The sequence below is a fragment of the Ursus arctos genome, unplaced genomic scaffold, assembly GCF_023065955.2.
Source record: "Ursus arctos isolate Adak ecotype North America unplaced genomic scaffold, UrsArc2.0 scaffold_23, whole genome shotgun sequence".
Taxonomy (NCBI): domain Eukaryota; kingdom Metazoa; phylum Chordata; class Mammalia; order Carnivora; family Ursidae; genus Ursus; species Ursus arctos.
In genome coordinates this window covers 24,915,695-24,929,596 of record NW_026622908.1, presented here as the reverse complement: position 1 = coordinate 24,929,596, position 13,902 = coordinate 24,915,695, and the positions used below count along the sequence as shown (strand labels likewise).

General features: G+C 36.3%; 1 pseudogene; it reads right to left on the bottom strand.

Moving 5' to 3' along the window:
- Positions 1 to 2,978: 2,978 nt before the first annotated feature.
- LOC113265133 (U6 spliceosomal RNA) lies at positions 2,979 to 3,079 on the bottom strand (annotated as a pseudogene).
- Between the last annotated feature and the right edge of the window lie 10,823 nt (positions 3,080 to 13,902).

The following is a 13,902-nucleotide window of genomic DNA, read 5'->3' as shown; positions in this document are numbered from 1 at the left end:
CATATCTTTCTCCCATGAGTTCATTCATATCTTCTGATTATTCCTTTTGTTATAGCATTATGTTCTCATTTTTTTTAGTACAATACCTTTGGCTTTATCTTTGAAATGAACATAGAGATTGGAACTGGTGAATTGTGAATTCTATGAGAAACGGCATGAATTAAATAAATAGGAAGCTATCTATTCAATTGTATAATCAACCATATTCTGATTTTTTTTCAGATTTATTGAAGAGTTTAGGGAAAAATCGCTAATGAGATCTAAAAAAGTAAGTACATGAATAACAAAAAATTAAATAAGCAAAGACTTATAAGGGAAATGATAATCATAATATTCAACTCACTTGAAAACAGCCACTTTAATAACTCTAATACTTAATAAATTTTCTATTTTAATATATATTTAATAAAAATACTGAATATTTAGTTTACCAAAATATGTAATATAACTATATGGGAGAGAATGAGATATAATATGGGAGTGGAAATAAAAGAAATAAATTCTTAAAAAACTAATGAAGAAAGAAATTTAGAGATAATGTCTAAAACTCTGAAAAGACAGTAAACACATATTTAAGCATCATATTTAGAAATGAAATTGTTGGTACCCAAAAAAATATGCTTAAAATACTTAAAAAAATTAAACATGTATCCAGAAAGGATGTCTGGAGGATGTGAATTAAGGCACTAAAATGAAATGAGAAGGAACAACAAATTTATCAAAACCCTTTAAAAATATATGAATATTAAAATAGTCAATTTGCATTAATTTATAAGTTTTAATTAAAAACAGTCATCTATTGTTCATGACTTAAAATATTTTAGATTTTAGTTCAAAACATTTTAGTTGTACAAGATAAGTAAGCTGAGTTATTTGGGAGATATCCAGACTTACACCTCTAATTTCTGGTATCTAGTGTGTATATATCTATTATAGTCCATGTAACGGGAAATTAGAAGATAAGTCAAAAAATAGAATTTTCCTCTATGGGCGCTTTCTATTAGAAGTGTGTGTGTGTTTGTTGAGTGTATTTTGTGTTAGTGGAAGTGTATAAGGATGTAAATATCTAACGAAATTAAAAAGTAAAAAGAAATGCATAACTTAGAGAAGGACAATGTCATAAATCCACAGCAATAAAAACAAAACAAAACAAAACAAAAACCAATACCCTCAGTGTCTCTTTAAGCAAAAATATCTTTTCCTCATCCTGCCTCTGGTGCTCAATACAATTGAAACATGTTTTTCTATTACCTTTTCTATTTTTTTATAAGTCACATGTCTCCCTTAAAGACTCTTATTCCTGCACTCATTATGCATCTTAAGGTGAGGCAGACACAGAAACTGAACCACCTCCTTTCCTCCAAAGGGATACGTGATACTTGCAAAGAATCAATGTATTTCGTGCCATTCCATTTTCCCCGTCATTTGTCTATGGCAAGTTGAAATGTGTGGTTTTTGAAGCTTAAGGAAGGGTTTTTGGTTCAAAGACACTTATAAATAGTGCACATATTTAGAAGGAGGAGGAAGAAGAAGAAGCCGAGGTTTGGAGAAGGAGAAGTCGATGAAGGGAAAGAGAAAGTGAAGAGGAGAGGGAAGAAATAAAGAGGAAAAAAAAAAAAAGAACCTATGGCAACATTTTCAATTCAAATTATATCAAAAGTCCCTTAGCGAGATGGCATTCCTTAAAGCGAGGCTAGTGCTGCACTCATACGTTGTTCATTTATGCATTGTTTTGATTTGGAATAAATTCTTTCCACAATGTCTGTTGTTTTCCTTTGCTGTCTTTATTGCCATTGCTCTTTAGCTCCCCTCATTTCTTCTGTTTCCTTCCTCTACATTTTCTCCTAGCTGTTATTCTCCCTTTTCTCCTCATTTACTTCTTTCTCCTCCTTCCTTTGCATCCTCACCAACACTTTCACCGCATAATCATGCTTCTGGACCTTGGAGTAACAGGGACACCAGGCATTTTTCAGCGTGTGCAGTGGCAGGCTGCTAAATTGCAACTCAGTGACAGAGCTTCTTCCCCGAGAGCTGGTGTGAGACAATCTATCCACATGCAACACACCTGCCACACTCCTTAGACAAAGTGAGGATAATCCTTCTTAAAATGACAGCCCGTTGATGAGTATTCCCAGGCCCAAGATGCAACCCAGATTCTAATTAACCTGATTAAGCCTGTTGTACATGACTCCATTTTTTTTCTTCTTTTGATCAAGTTGTCACTATCTATTTGGATATTCATCTTTTTTCCTGTTATTTACTAGTCAGGATGTGCTACAAATAGAAACAACACAAGGCATCTACTTTTATGTTGCAATAAACCTCTCTGCTGCCCTTGCTTCTCTCGCAGGTCAAAAACAACAGCATCTATGGCAAGTTTGAGATCCAACAGGGTAATTATGATTTACTAATGTCTGAAATCATCTGTGCTGAACATGCGATGATTCATAGTGTTCAAACAGCCAGGATTAAGAAGAGCACACTCTGGCTGATAAAATAAAAATATTCTTTACTCTCTTGGGAAGTCTTGGCCATGCTGCAGTAGAATGTTTCATTAAGGGGATCATCTACATGGGAGCACAAACTCAAAGCCTTGCTGCCTACGTGCTGCTTTAAAGATTAGTTGCGGAAACTTAGTAACCACACTCCTATTGATGTTCAACATGCAGGTCATTTACAGGTCACTTTAAGTATTTCAATAATGAAGAACACAGAATATGATACAAGGATTAGATTTTGACTTTTGTTTTCACAGTGGCTTCAACCTGTGTATTCACCACGTGCTTGTTATGTTTTTTGTGTTTTCATAGAGGGAACATGAACGCAGAATTCAATTAACTATTATCTTCAGATCATAAAGCACTATCAAAATTAAACCACATGCATATCTTTTTAATTTTTAATTTGCATGTATATTTATTCAAATATTAATTTACATTTATATATTTCAATATACGTTTATTTGCATAACTATTTTAAATAATATAATGGATATTTGTGAATTTTTTCTTGCACAGGGGTCTTGCTAATCTTCTCTGTATCATTCCAATTTTAGCATATGTGCTGCTGAAGCAAGCACAGATATTGGTGAAATTATTGTGCCTCAAGTTAAAACATTACCAGCAACATGAGTCTAGATATTTATGTCTCTTTTATCCACTTGCCACTACCAAGTGGTAACATGTGTCCTTAATTTGTTTGACATTAGCTTGCTTTTTAATGTATTTTTTTATACACATATATTCTTGGTTTTGCTTTTTTTTTTAACTATGCAGTCTTATGTAATCTGCTTTTTTAATATTGCCTTATGACATTAAAATTCATTCATATTTTGCATGGAACATTAATTCAAGAATATTCACTGCTGTGTAATATTCTATTAAGAATGTATCACAATTCATTATTTCTCCTGTCAAAAGACATTTGTGCCATTTCCATATGTATTGCTATTATGATCAATTATGTTATGGATATTTTTATATATATCTCATAGGACACAAGTACCAAAATGTCTTTGCATATATACTTGGGAGCAAAGTAACAAGGCCAGAGGACGTTTGAATATTTACATTGAAAAGAATGCCAACTTGTCTTCTAAATTGTTGTATCAACTGTCAGTTTTTAATAAATCCATATGCTCACTAATATTTTGCACTTTCTTAAGTTTTCCAATTGAATGGATATAAAATGGTTATTAAATATGTTCATTGGCCATTAATATTTTCTCTTCTATAAATGGCTTGCTAATATCTGAGTGCATTTTTGTTGAGTTGTTTATACCATTCTTATTTACTTGAGGAAGCATATACCCATCTCTAGATCTGTAGCTATATCAGTTCTATGTACCACGGCCGTCTTCTCTGATTAATGGTTTATATTTTCTTTAATGCACTTATGACAAATGAAAGTTTTAAGTTTATTTTTTTAAGTACATGAGCATTTTCTTTTTGTGGTTAGATCCTTTTGTATCTTAAGAAATCCTACTTACAAAAATATAATAATACATTCTTTAAAAATTAACTGTTATTTGGTTTTCATCAAGGTCAGTACAGTGATTCAATGGGGAAAAGAAATCTCTTTAACCAATTGTGTTGGGATGATGTCATATTAAAAAATAAATAATAAAAACAAAAACTCTGACCCCTATGTAATGCCTTACATTGTAAGACATAATTATTTTGAGATGCGTCGCAGATATAAACCTAAAACCTAAGGCTATCTGGCTTCTAGAAGAATACATGATAATACCTTCAAAATTTGGGAGTAAACAAAAATTTCTTAAAACTCATAAAGTACTAACTACAGAAAAAAGGTAATGTTAAAATGATAATGATTAAATAATGATAAAAATAATAAAGACGTATAAAGCATAGTGTTTCTAATTTGCTAGTCTATGCTAAGCAACTAGCAATAGTCCAAGTGTAGGTAAAAATGTAACAAAGTTCGTCAAGGGGAGTACTGGTCAGATATATGACCTTGAGGTCTGTCCACTGAGCAGAGCAACCGTGTCCGTTTTCAGTTCTGCATAGCTGGTGCTGAGTCTGAACAGGTGCAATATCCCAGTGGATGCCACTGTATTTCAGTTTAGATGAGCTATCCATGAAACAGGCTCAGGCATTTAGCAGAACCTCTGCAAACCCAGGGCCCCACTGAGCCCGCAGATTTGCTTCAGGCAGTAGAAAGGAGGACAAAGCTCCCCCAAAAGGAATAGCTGCTATTTTTTTTTTTTTTTCATGTAAAGCCAAGATGCTGAAGGGGCCAAAACAATTATACTCATGAATTTGCCATTTCTACTTTACATGTGAGTTTCAGTGGACCCTTCCATCCTGATAGTCATTAAGTCTGAGGTAAGCCACACCAAAAAGGGATTATCAGGCTGAAGAGTCACAAGGCCACTTGCATCAAGCATTCATGTCAACAAAAGCATAGGAGCCATCTAATGGCTAGTTTCCAAAAGGGATCACCCTGTAGCAGTCATGGAGGTGATGAGTCAAGAGCCCGAGGGAGGTCTCACAATAGAGGATGACACCCTTTGCAGAATCATCTGCCATGGAACCATGCTGCTCAAAGGGATTATTTGGGTTGTGGGCTCCAAAGGTAAACAGCATGTAAATAGCTTGTTAAACATTTTCTGATGAAGACTTTGGTTTGGTCCCCACTCAAAGGATGATGATTTGAAGGTAACCAATATATAGGAGACCAAATAGAATGCCCACATGAGGCATACTGTCTCTAAAACCTGAAAGTCCAATGAAGTCTTGGGTCTCCTTTTTGGTAATATCATTGGATGAACAGAAAGCAATTTTCCCCAGAAAGTTGTGACTCTACCCGCATAGTACCAAGAGACTTCACTTGGTAAGTGGGTCCCTGAATTTGGTCAGGGTTTATCAACCACTCCTGCTGATGGAGGACTACAGTCAGGACCTTTTGGCATGAGGGTCCTGATTTGCCAATAAACAGGGCATATAGTGAAAGTTTTTGCACCACAGAATGTAGACATTCACACTAAATCCCGACCCAGCCACAGGTGGGAATGGCAGTTTACGTAACCCTGTAGAGTACTGCAAAGGCATATCAGAAGCTTTGCCACATGAATGCAAATTAGTCTTGGTTCTTGGGTGCCTTCAGGATAGAAAAAAAGTGTTAGCAATGCCTAAGGCAACATACCAAGGACATTAGATCATGCAGTCGATTCAGTAACAGTCACAAAATCTAAAAGCTGGGAATACAGGAGCAAGATTGGAACGGATTGGTTCTGTTGTGGAAAATGCCAACTCCTACGGGCCTTACAATGGACTGTCCAGGGTGTAGTATTGAGGTCTTGCATCTCCTACTACCTGTGATGCACTAAGTCCTTAATCAAGGCTATGATTTCTCTTTCTCTTCCTCAGTTACTGCATTGTTTCCATTGCTCCAGTTGCATGAGGACACGGAGACAGGCTGAGGAGTGACTTATGTCCCTCACTAGTACTTCGCTACATGCCACAGTCCCTGAACAAACAAATTCCCCCGCGACTTTACAAGCATAGCACAATTGTAAAACAACAGAAATAGTATACGAGCAGTGGAACCACAAACAACATTGGCCCATTTGCCAATGGGTCATTTTATCAGCCTTATAAATCCAATCCAGGACAGTTTAAGCTTGTATACTTGTCAATGCCTCATTTATGGTTTCCCAAGTTGTTTTTTTGTTTTGTTTTGTTTTTTGTTTTTTGTTTTGTTGTTGTTGTTGTTTTTTCCTGTCTCAGGGAAATCTCTCAGGGAGCCAAAGCTTTGCTATAGCAGCCAGGACCCACTGCAAAAACAAATAAACAACATCTCCGAGACCTTTCTGATTCATGTCTGAGCGGCTCTCCAGTTGGCATGGTAGCCTGCAGAGGATGCTCAGCACTTGCCATTTTTTCTGAACAAGCAGCATGCACCTCCAACCCCCTCATCTTCCAAGGAACCAGCCGAAGATTTAATAACTGTCCTGGTTTACACCCAGAGCAGCTCTGAATAGCCCGCCTTCCACTAACCACACAGGTGTGGGTCTTTGTAAATATAGCCTGACGTGGAGGTGGGCAGGTGAGGGTTTCCATCATCTAACACAAATCTTTGTACTATTATAATGGATGGACCTGAGAATGATTGCCAGCTTGGTGAGAAGTCACCCTACCTGCAGGAGCGTTAGCAGGAATCAGGGCACCATTTAGATAGTTGTCTTTAGCCTATTTTCTGGAACTCAGCCTGCAAACATCTCACCAATGCCTCCATTTAAACACACCCGATAACCATACAGTATGATCAATGCGTTTGCCGCTGACTCCATTGTACCTCCCTAAAACTTCATGAAGCACTTCATCTTTCCTTTTCCAGCAATGTACGTCTTGTCAACATCTCATCTTTGCTACCAAACTACTGAGAACTGTGAAGGATTGGAGATTTTACCCTACTCACGAGGTCACAGCTAAGTCTGCCATGGTTTCATAGACACTAGAAGAAAACACAAGTCTCCCAGGTCAAATCAATGAGCCAGCGTATTAGGATTTGTGCCAATGTTCTAAGCCCCAGTTTCCAGGATGAAGAGTCAGGTGATACCTTCACATGCAGGTTATGTTGGAAGAAAGAAACCCTGAGCTTAGAGAACCTGAATCTTAAATAATGGGGAGTAAGATATTTCCTCTGGAGGGAGACATTTTCTTTATTATACTGGACGGGAAGCAAACCTATCCTTTGGTCCAGAGGTGAACACTACCTCTATTTTCCAAGCTTTTCAATATGCAGTATTAACACAGTAATCCAGAACAAAAGCAGTCAGGGGCTCCCAGGTGGCCCAGTTAGTAAAGCTTCTGCCTTCACCTCAAGTCAGGATCTCAGTCCTGGGATCGAGCCCAGCATCAGGCTTCCTGCTCAGTGGGGAGTCTGCTTCTCCCTCTCCCTATACCTCTTCCCCTACTCATGCTCTCTCAGCTATCTCAAATAAATAAATAAATAAAATATTTTTAAAAAGAACAAAGGCAGTCTGCTTTTGAGACCTCTGCTCTCAAAATATGGTAAGACGTCTGTGGAAAATTTCACCCAGCACTTTGATAGACACTTTGGCCAATCTAAAACTTAGTTAAACATATATCTCCCCCTATAACTGAGCAATTCTACTCTTAGGTATTTATCCAAAGGAAATGAAAATTAATGCCTATAAAAGGCTTATACCAAATGGTTATAGCAGATTTATTCATTATTAACCAAACATCTCAACTGTACATCAACAGGAGAATGGATAAACAGACTGAGGTATAGTCATATAATAGAGTACTACCCAGCAGGGGGTGGACCTTAATTATATTCTTTGGAGTCAAAAGCAAGAATGAGCACATATAATTTCATTTATATGTACTTCTAGAATGTGCAAAACTAATCTCTAGTAATAGAAATAAAGGTTGTGGCTGGTAGGAGGTTTAGTCTGGGAACACACCTGAAGGAACTTTCCGGGGTGCTACATTCGTCAAAATTTATCTAACTATACATTTAAGATCTATGCATCTATGCAGCGTACAAATGATGTCAAATGAAATAAAACAAATTCACTTTGACATTTAAACGTTTAATTTCTCTGAAACTGATATTTTTGTATAAAATGTGGAGCACGATTTATAACAAGTGTGTTGTATAGGTTTGTGTCAGACATTGTTGTCATGCTTCATAAATATTAACTAATTCAACTCACAACGTTACCGTGATTACCCCCATTCACAAATGAGGGAGTTGAGGCAGAAAGCAGTTAAATACTAAGATCGCACAGCTAGTACGTGGCATAGTAGATTTGAAACCACAAAAGCTAATGATTGCCCCATACTGATTTCCAGTACTGTCTTACCTTTTTGCTTAGCACAGTTTTTGTCTTGTATGTGAGGGACCGATATACACAAATCAACACTAAGTCAATAATTATGACCCTGAGTTACTGTTTGGGAAGATACTTTTATTGCCTTGAATATGGCTTCTTATATCATCAAGACAAATTACTTGAATTATTTAGACCAATGATGCCCAATAACCAATAACCACCACCTTGTGTGGCTTTTTAAATTTAGATTAAAATAAATTTAAATTCAGTTTTTCGATCACATGAGATACTTTTCAAAAGGTGAACAGCCATGTGCTGGTGGTTACCATATTGCACAAATACAGTACAAATACGGACAGTTCCACTTCACAGAGAGTGCTAAGCTAGACTCATCCTACTCAACGTGTTTTCTGGCTTGGACACTACCTGGCATTTGCTAGACACATAGAACCCACTCCTACTGAAGAAGAATCTATGTTTTAACAAGATTCTAAGTTACTAAAACACATATTAGTCAGTATTTCTGATGAGACGTTACCTTTAGCACAGCCATTAAATGTGATTAATGAACATGATGACACTCTGAGTTTGTGCTCAATCTTTACTATTGAACTGATTCTAGCCTTCTTACTTTTTGTCAAAAAATTGCTTCCTAGGCTCCAATACACCGCATAATCTGATAGAGATCTGATAACTGAACATGTAGCGAAACTAAATGTTATAGTTTTATCCCAAATTGATGACATGTCCATGAGGAATTTGTAACTCAACCCTGTGTTGAGGTTCTCTGACTGAGAAGAATAGTCTAATAGTTGTTTCACATGACTGCTGCTCCCTGACTTCTGTGAAGTACAGGATTCAGGATAATGGGAACTAGAAAAGAGCTTCCTCGTATACTTGAGAAAATACGAAGAAATCAAACATAATTAATAGAAGGGATAGAATATGACCTCAGACTTTAGAATCCAAGTGCATAATCTTACTCTATCTATTCTAATGACAATTACCTATATATTATTCACACTATAAAAAGCTAGGACTTAGTACCATCCTGATCTTTCTTTAAATTGTCCTATTTATATGTAATTGGTGATACCAAAGCAACAAGACAGAAAAATTTTTCTAGTATTCTTGATTTTTTTAACAATGTACTAAATTTAGTCTTTCTGTCACTATTAACCATTTCTTCATCTAGTATATGAGAAAGATCCTTCATATTTAACAATCTGAAAAGTTTTTGTTGTTCCCGGTGGAAAGTATTGACATTTTATTTTACAGTAAAAGCTCTGCACAAGTTCTCCCAAGAAATGACCTTGAGTTGAACCTACCGCTAGTCACATTTACAGAGTCCTTATATACCGTGTTTCATCATAGAAGCTACGACTAATTGTTGTCCATTAGTTTACTTCTCAAAAACTATTTGAAGTTGATACTACTATTCTTAATTTTCAGATGAAGTTTGGATACTCAAAAGAGTAATATAAGCTGGTAGGTAGAATTTTATCACAATTATTTTATTGTAGAGTCATTCTCTTTTTATTGTACTGCATTTTGTATTCTGTGTCCCCCCTCACCACTATTTTTTCCTGTGGTGGAAAAAAATATGTATATATATGTATTTTTTTTTCCTTCCTAGAGGAGGAAAAACATTTCGGAAACTTCACATCATTCAGGAGTAGTCAGGGCTAAAATGAACATGTCCAAATTCATAGCTGTGTGTACCTACAGGTTTGTCCGAAATGCGGAGGTCATTTCAGAATTTGATTAAAATAATCATTGTGCTATAATATCAACACAAAAACTATTACTTTTAAGAACCTGGTTATTTACTGAGTGCCCTCCATTTGTTTAAGTTTCTCTAACTACTCATAACTGTTCTAAGATGCATTCAAAGTCTATTTAGTGTTGCATATTATGCAGAGTAATTTACATATTTCATCTCAAAATTCTCAAGCCAATTTAAATGAAGTATATTACATAACCCCATTCGATAGATGCTTTTCATGTGCCTCAAAGAATTCAAGTAACGCCCTCAAGTTTATACAACTAGTAAGTCAAAGGCTATTAGGCTCTGTAACTCACTTAATAACTAGCAACGAAGCAGTCATTTCAGCAATTTTTGCTTCCATGTGAATAACAGCATTACTTTAGTAGATTATCAGCAAATGACCTTGACTTTTGTCTTACTTTTATAAACTGGAGCCCTTTTTGTTCTGGCATTTGTTTCTACTTAAGTACCTCACGGATAACAACAATGCAGTGGTTGGACAATGGCAGGTTGGGGGAACCCTACAGAATATCATTACTCTTCTGCCACTTTCACCATCTAATAATTTTTGTGAAGGAAAAATCGGTATGTGTAGGACATCTGACATAACTGTTTTGCAAATATCCTATCCCTAAGCATCCCTTTAATTATTGAAAGGGTATATGTATTTGGATCTGATATTTTGTTTACTGAGGCTGATTTGGTTAGTCTGTTAACAGATAAATATTGACAGATGTCTCAGGAAGATAATGAGAAAAGGCATTTCTGAAATTTGTAGCAATTTATGTTAACTCATAAAGCCATTTTGGTATTCAGTCTTATACAGAGATAGAAGTGAAAGCAAGGTGTCTTTTTTTTTTAATCCATATAATTACTTCCTTTATTTCTACATAATTACTTTCTTTAAAAATTACTGCTTGAAGGCAGAAAGGGAGATAGTCTCTTAAAATCTCTAATAAAAACTTTGCAACATTTTAAACAATTCAAAGTGAAGATACCTCAAATGTCAACTTCAGGAGAATTTTGCAGTAACATTGAAAGTAATGCATTTTTATTATAGAACAATTGGAAAATAAATAAATACGAAAAGTTGGATAAAAATAACCACAGTTCTACAACCATAAAAAATAACTATAGTTCTACAATTATTACCCAAAGTCAAAGTATATATTTTATTGTGTTTACTGTTGGCTGTTTTTTTCTTAAGGTAGATAGGATATTTTTTCTTTAGAATAAAAATGGTGATCACTCAATAGGCAGAATTTATAATCCCTAAGCTTTACATAAATTGTAAATTAAATATACATTAAATTTAAATGCTTTTAAAATTTTCAGTATTTTTCAGGAACAGGGTTCCATATTCAGATTTAATTACAATTGAAATAACAACTGTATCACCGAAAAACTTATTACTTACAAATGAATGTTTATTCTCAAAGTCCAGGTTCTAAGAGTCCTCGCATAAACATTCCATATTGCAGTTACCCATATACAGACAAGAAAATAAATACTGCTGATTTTCCCAATGGTGGTTGAGAGACAATTTCCCACGCACTTAATCCCTGGGATTTTAAAAAGGGGTAGTACGAGTTTTATTGTGTACTGATGCTAAGGAAAGAAAGAGGCAAAAACAACTTCGGCGAGCACCTGGAATTGGTTGGTAATGGGCTGTGTAATTTTTCCCTGTGCAGCGCTGCCAGCACAATGCAAACCTGCCTGCTTGCAATGCTCGTTTCACTTAAGAGCAGTCCCAGAGTGGCCCAGGGAGGCATTCCTGATGGCAGAACTCCATCATGGGCGTCAGTGTTCCTCCCTGGCCCAGATGTGGTCACCAACATGAATTATAGGACTTGGATGTGAAATTGGGTTTGTCTAAAAACTTCTTTGGAATGAATGAGCTTAACAGCATTCCAGATGTATTGATGATAGACCCAGTCATTCACTCAAGAGATGTCTATTGAGCTGCTTCTGTGTTTAATGCTTCTAATGTTTAAGGTGTTGATGTCTCAAGATATAAAGATGAACAAGAAAAATATACCCTTTTGTTGTCATACTTAGAGTGAATGAAATGGGTATGATCAGATGTTCTAGTAGAAGGGAGTTTCTCCTGTGATCCCATCTGCATTGTTGTTTTTGGCAGAAACCGCCAACCCAGGATACCTTACCTGGCCCAGACACTGATTGGATTGATAGCTCCTTCTTGATTCTGTGGGTGGGTGCATGGCTCTTCTTGGTGGAGTAGCCATGGTTTTTCCTGTCCATCTCCCTAATGAGAGAGGTGGGGAAAAAGATACTCTCATTAGAATCATCTCTGCACTTTCCTTTAGAAAAGTAAGTTACTCTGGGTCTCCTTAAAAGTAGCCACTGCATTGGGGTTATCTGAAGGCAAAGAAGGGATTTTCCCGTAGGAGGATTGTTGAGTCGCCCATATTCCAATAAATGAAATGCAGTCAGAATGTTTGTATTTTGAGAGTTTGGGAAGAAATGCTGTTACCCGCAAGGATTCCCAGAGAAGGAAAGATTTCCCCACTTTTGAACCCGTGACAAAGCCTAAACTAATTTTGCAGTTCAAAGGAGTCTTCCAGGAGGAAGTGATAACAAAACTGGTAACAGGGAGATATTGAGCCAATTGTGAAAGCAGAAGTTTTTGTGAAGGAATTTAGAGAAAGAACAAGGCAAATTCAGCTAGCAAAATAGAGGTTTTTTTGTATCTTCATCCATAAAATGTGACAAAGGCAGTGGTGAGAGCTGAGTGGCTAGAATCATGGAAGGGATCATGAGCACTGCTAAAGGATTTGGAAAATACCCTGAAAACAGAGCCATTGAAGCAAGAAAGTATGAAGGCAGTTTTCAAAATGGCTAGCACAGACACATCCAACACCATGGGCATTTTAACTTGATGCTCAATAATTTCCTTTTATCAAAATTACTATAATGATAATGGAGAAAATTTAGTAAGAAAAGTAAGGAAAATAATTCACCTATTGTATGTCAACAATTTTTTTTCCATATTTCTCTTTCATATGTTATACTGGTGAAAGTATTTGGTGGTCATGTTTTTATTTGGTTTATTGGAGTTTATAGAGTAGATCTTTCTAGATGTTTAGTCCATTCACAAGCCTTATCTTAGTTGACTGATCAGTATCTTGTGACATAATTGCTCACTACCTCCGCCTTGATAGTCTGTCTTTCCTGACCACACAGGTCAGCATTCAGGTTTGGTTCTTCTCCTTCCTCCTGACTGCTATTGTCAGTATCCTTTGCTGGTTCCCCCATTTCTCCCTAACATCTTAAATTACAGTAACACAGACCTTAGTGTTTGGTATCTTGTCCATCTTTACTCACTCTCCCATTGACCTAATTCATTATCCCATGTTAAAATACCATCCATGTGCTAAAATCCTAAGCATATATATCTTAGCTCCCTCCTAAACTTCAAAGTCATGTATCAAACTGCCTATTTGATTTTTCCACTGAGATGTCAACCAGGCATTTCAAATTTAACTCCTGACTTGCTCCCCTGCAAAACATGTCTACCCTCAGCCTTCCCAAACCATCTGATGGCACCCCATCTAATGTCTGGAAAACTCCTGCTGGCTCTTCCTTCAAAATAAATTCTGACTTTGACTTTCTATCCCTAGCTTCTTGGTGAGTTTCCTAGACTCTACCAATACCATCCACTCCTTCACACACAGCATCCCAAGTAACTTTGAAAATGTAGGTTGTCTTATCATTCCACTCCTCACAATATGGCAATGGTGCCTCATTTCAAAGTCAAAGTCAAAACGACCATTTTAGCCAGATA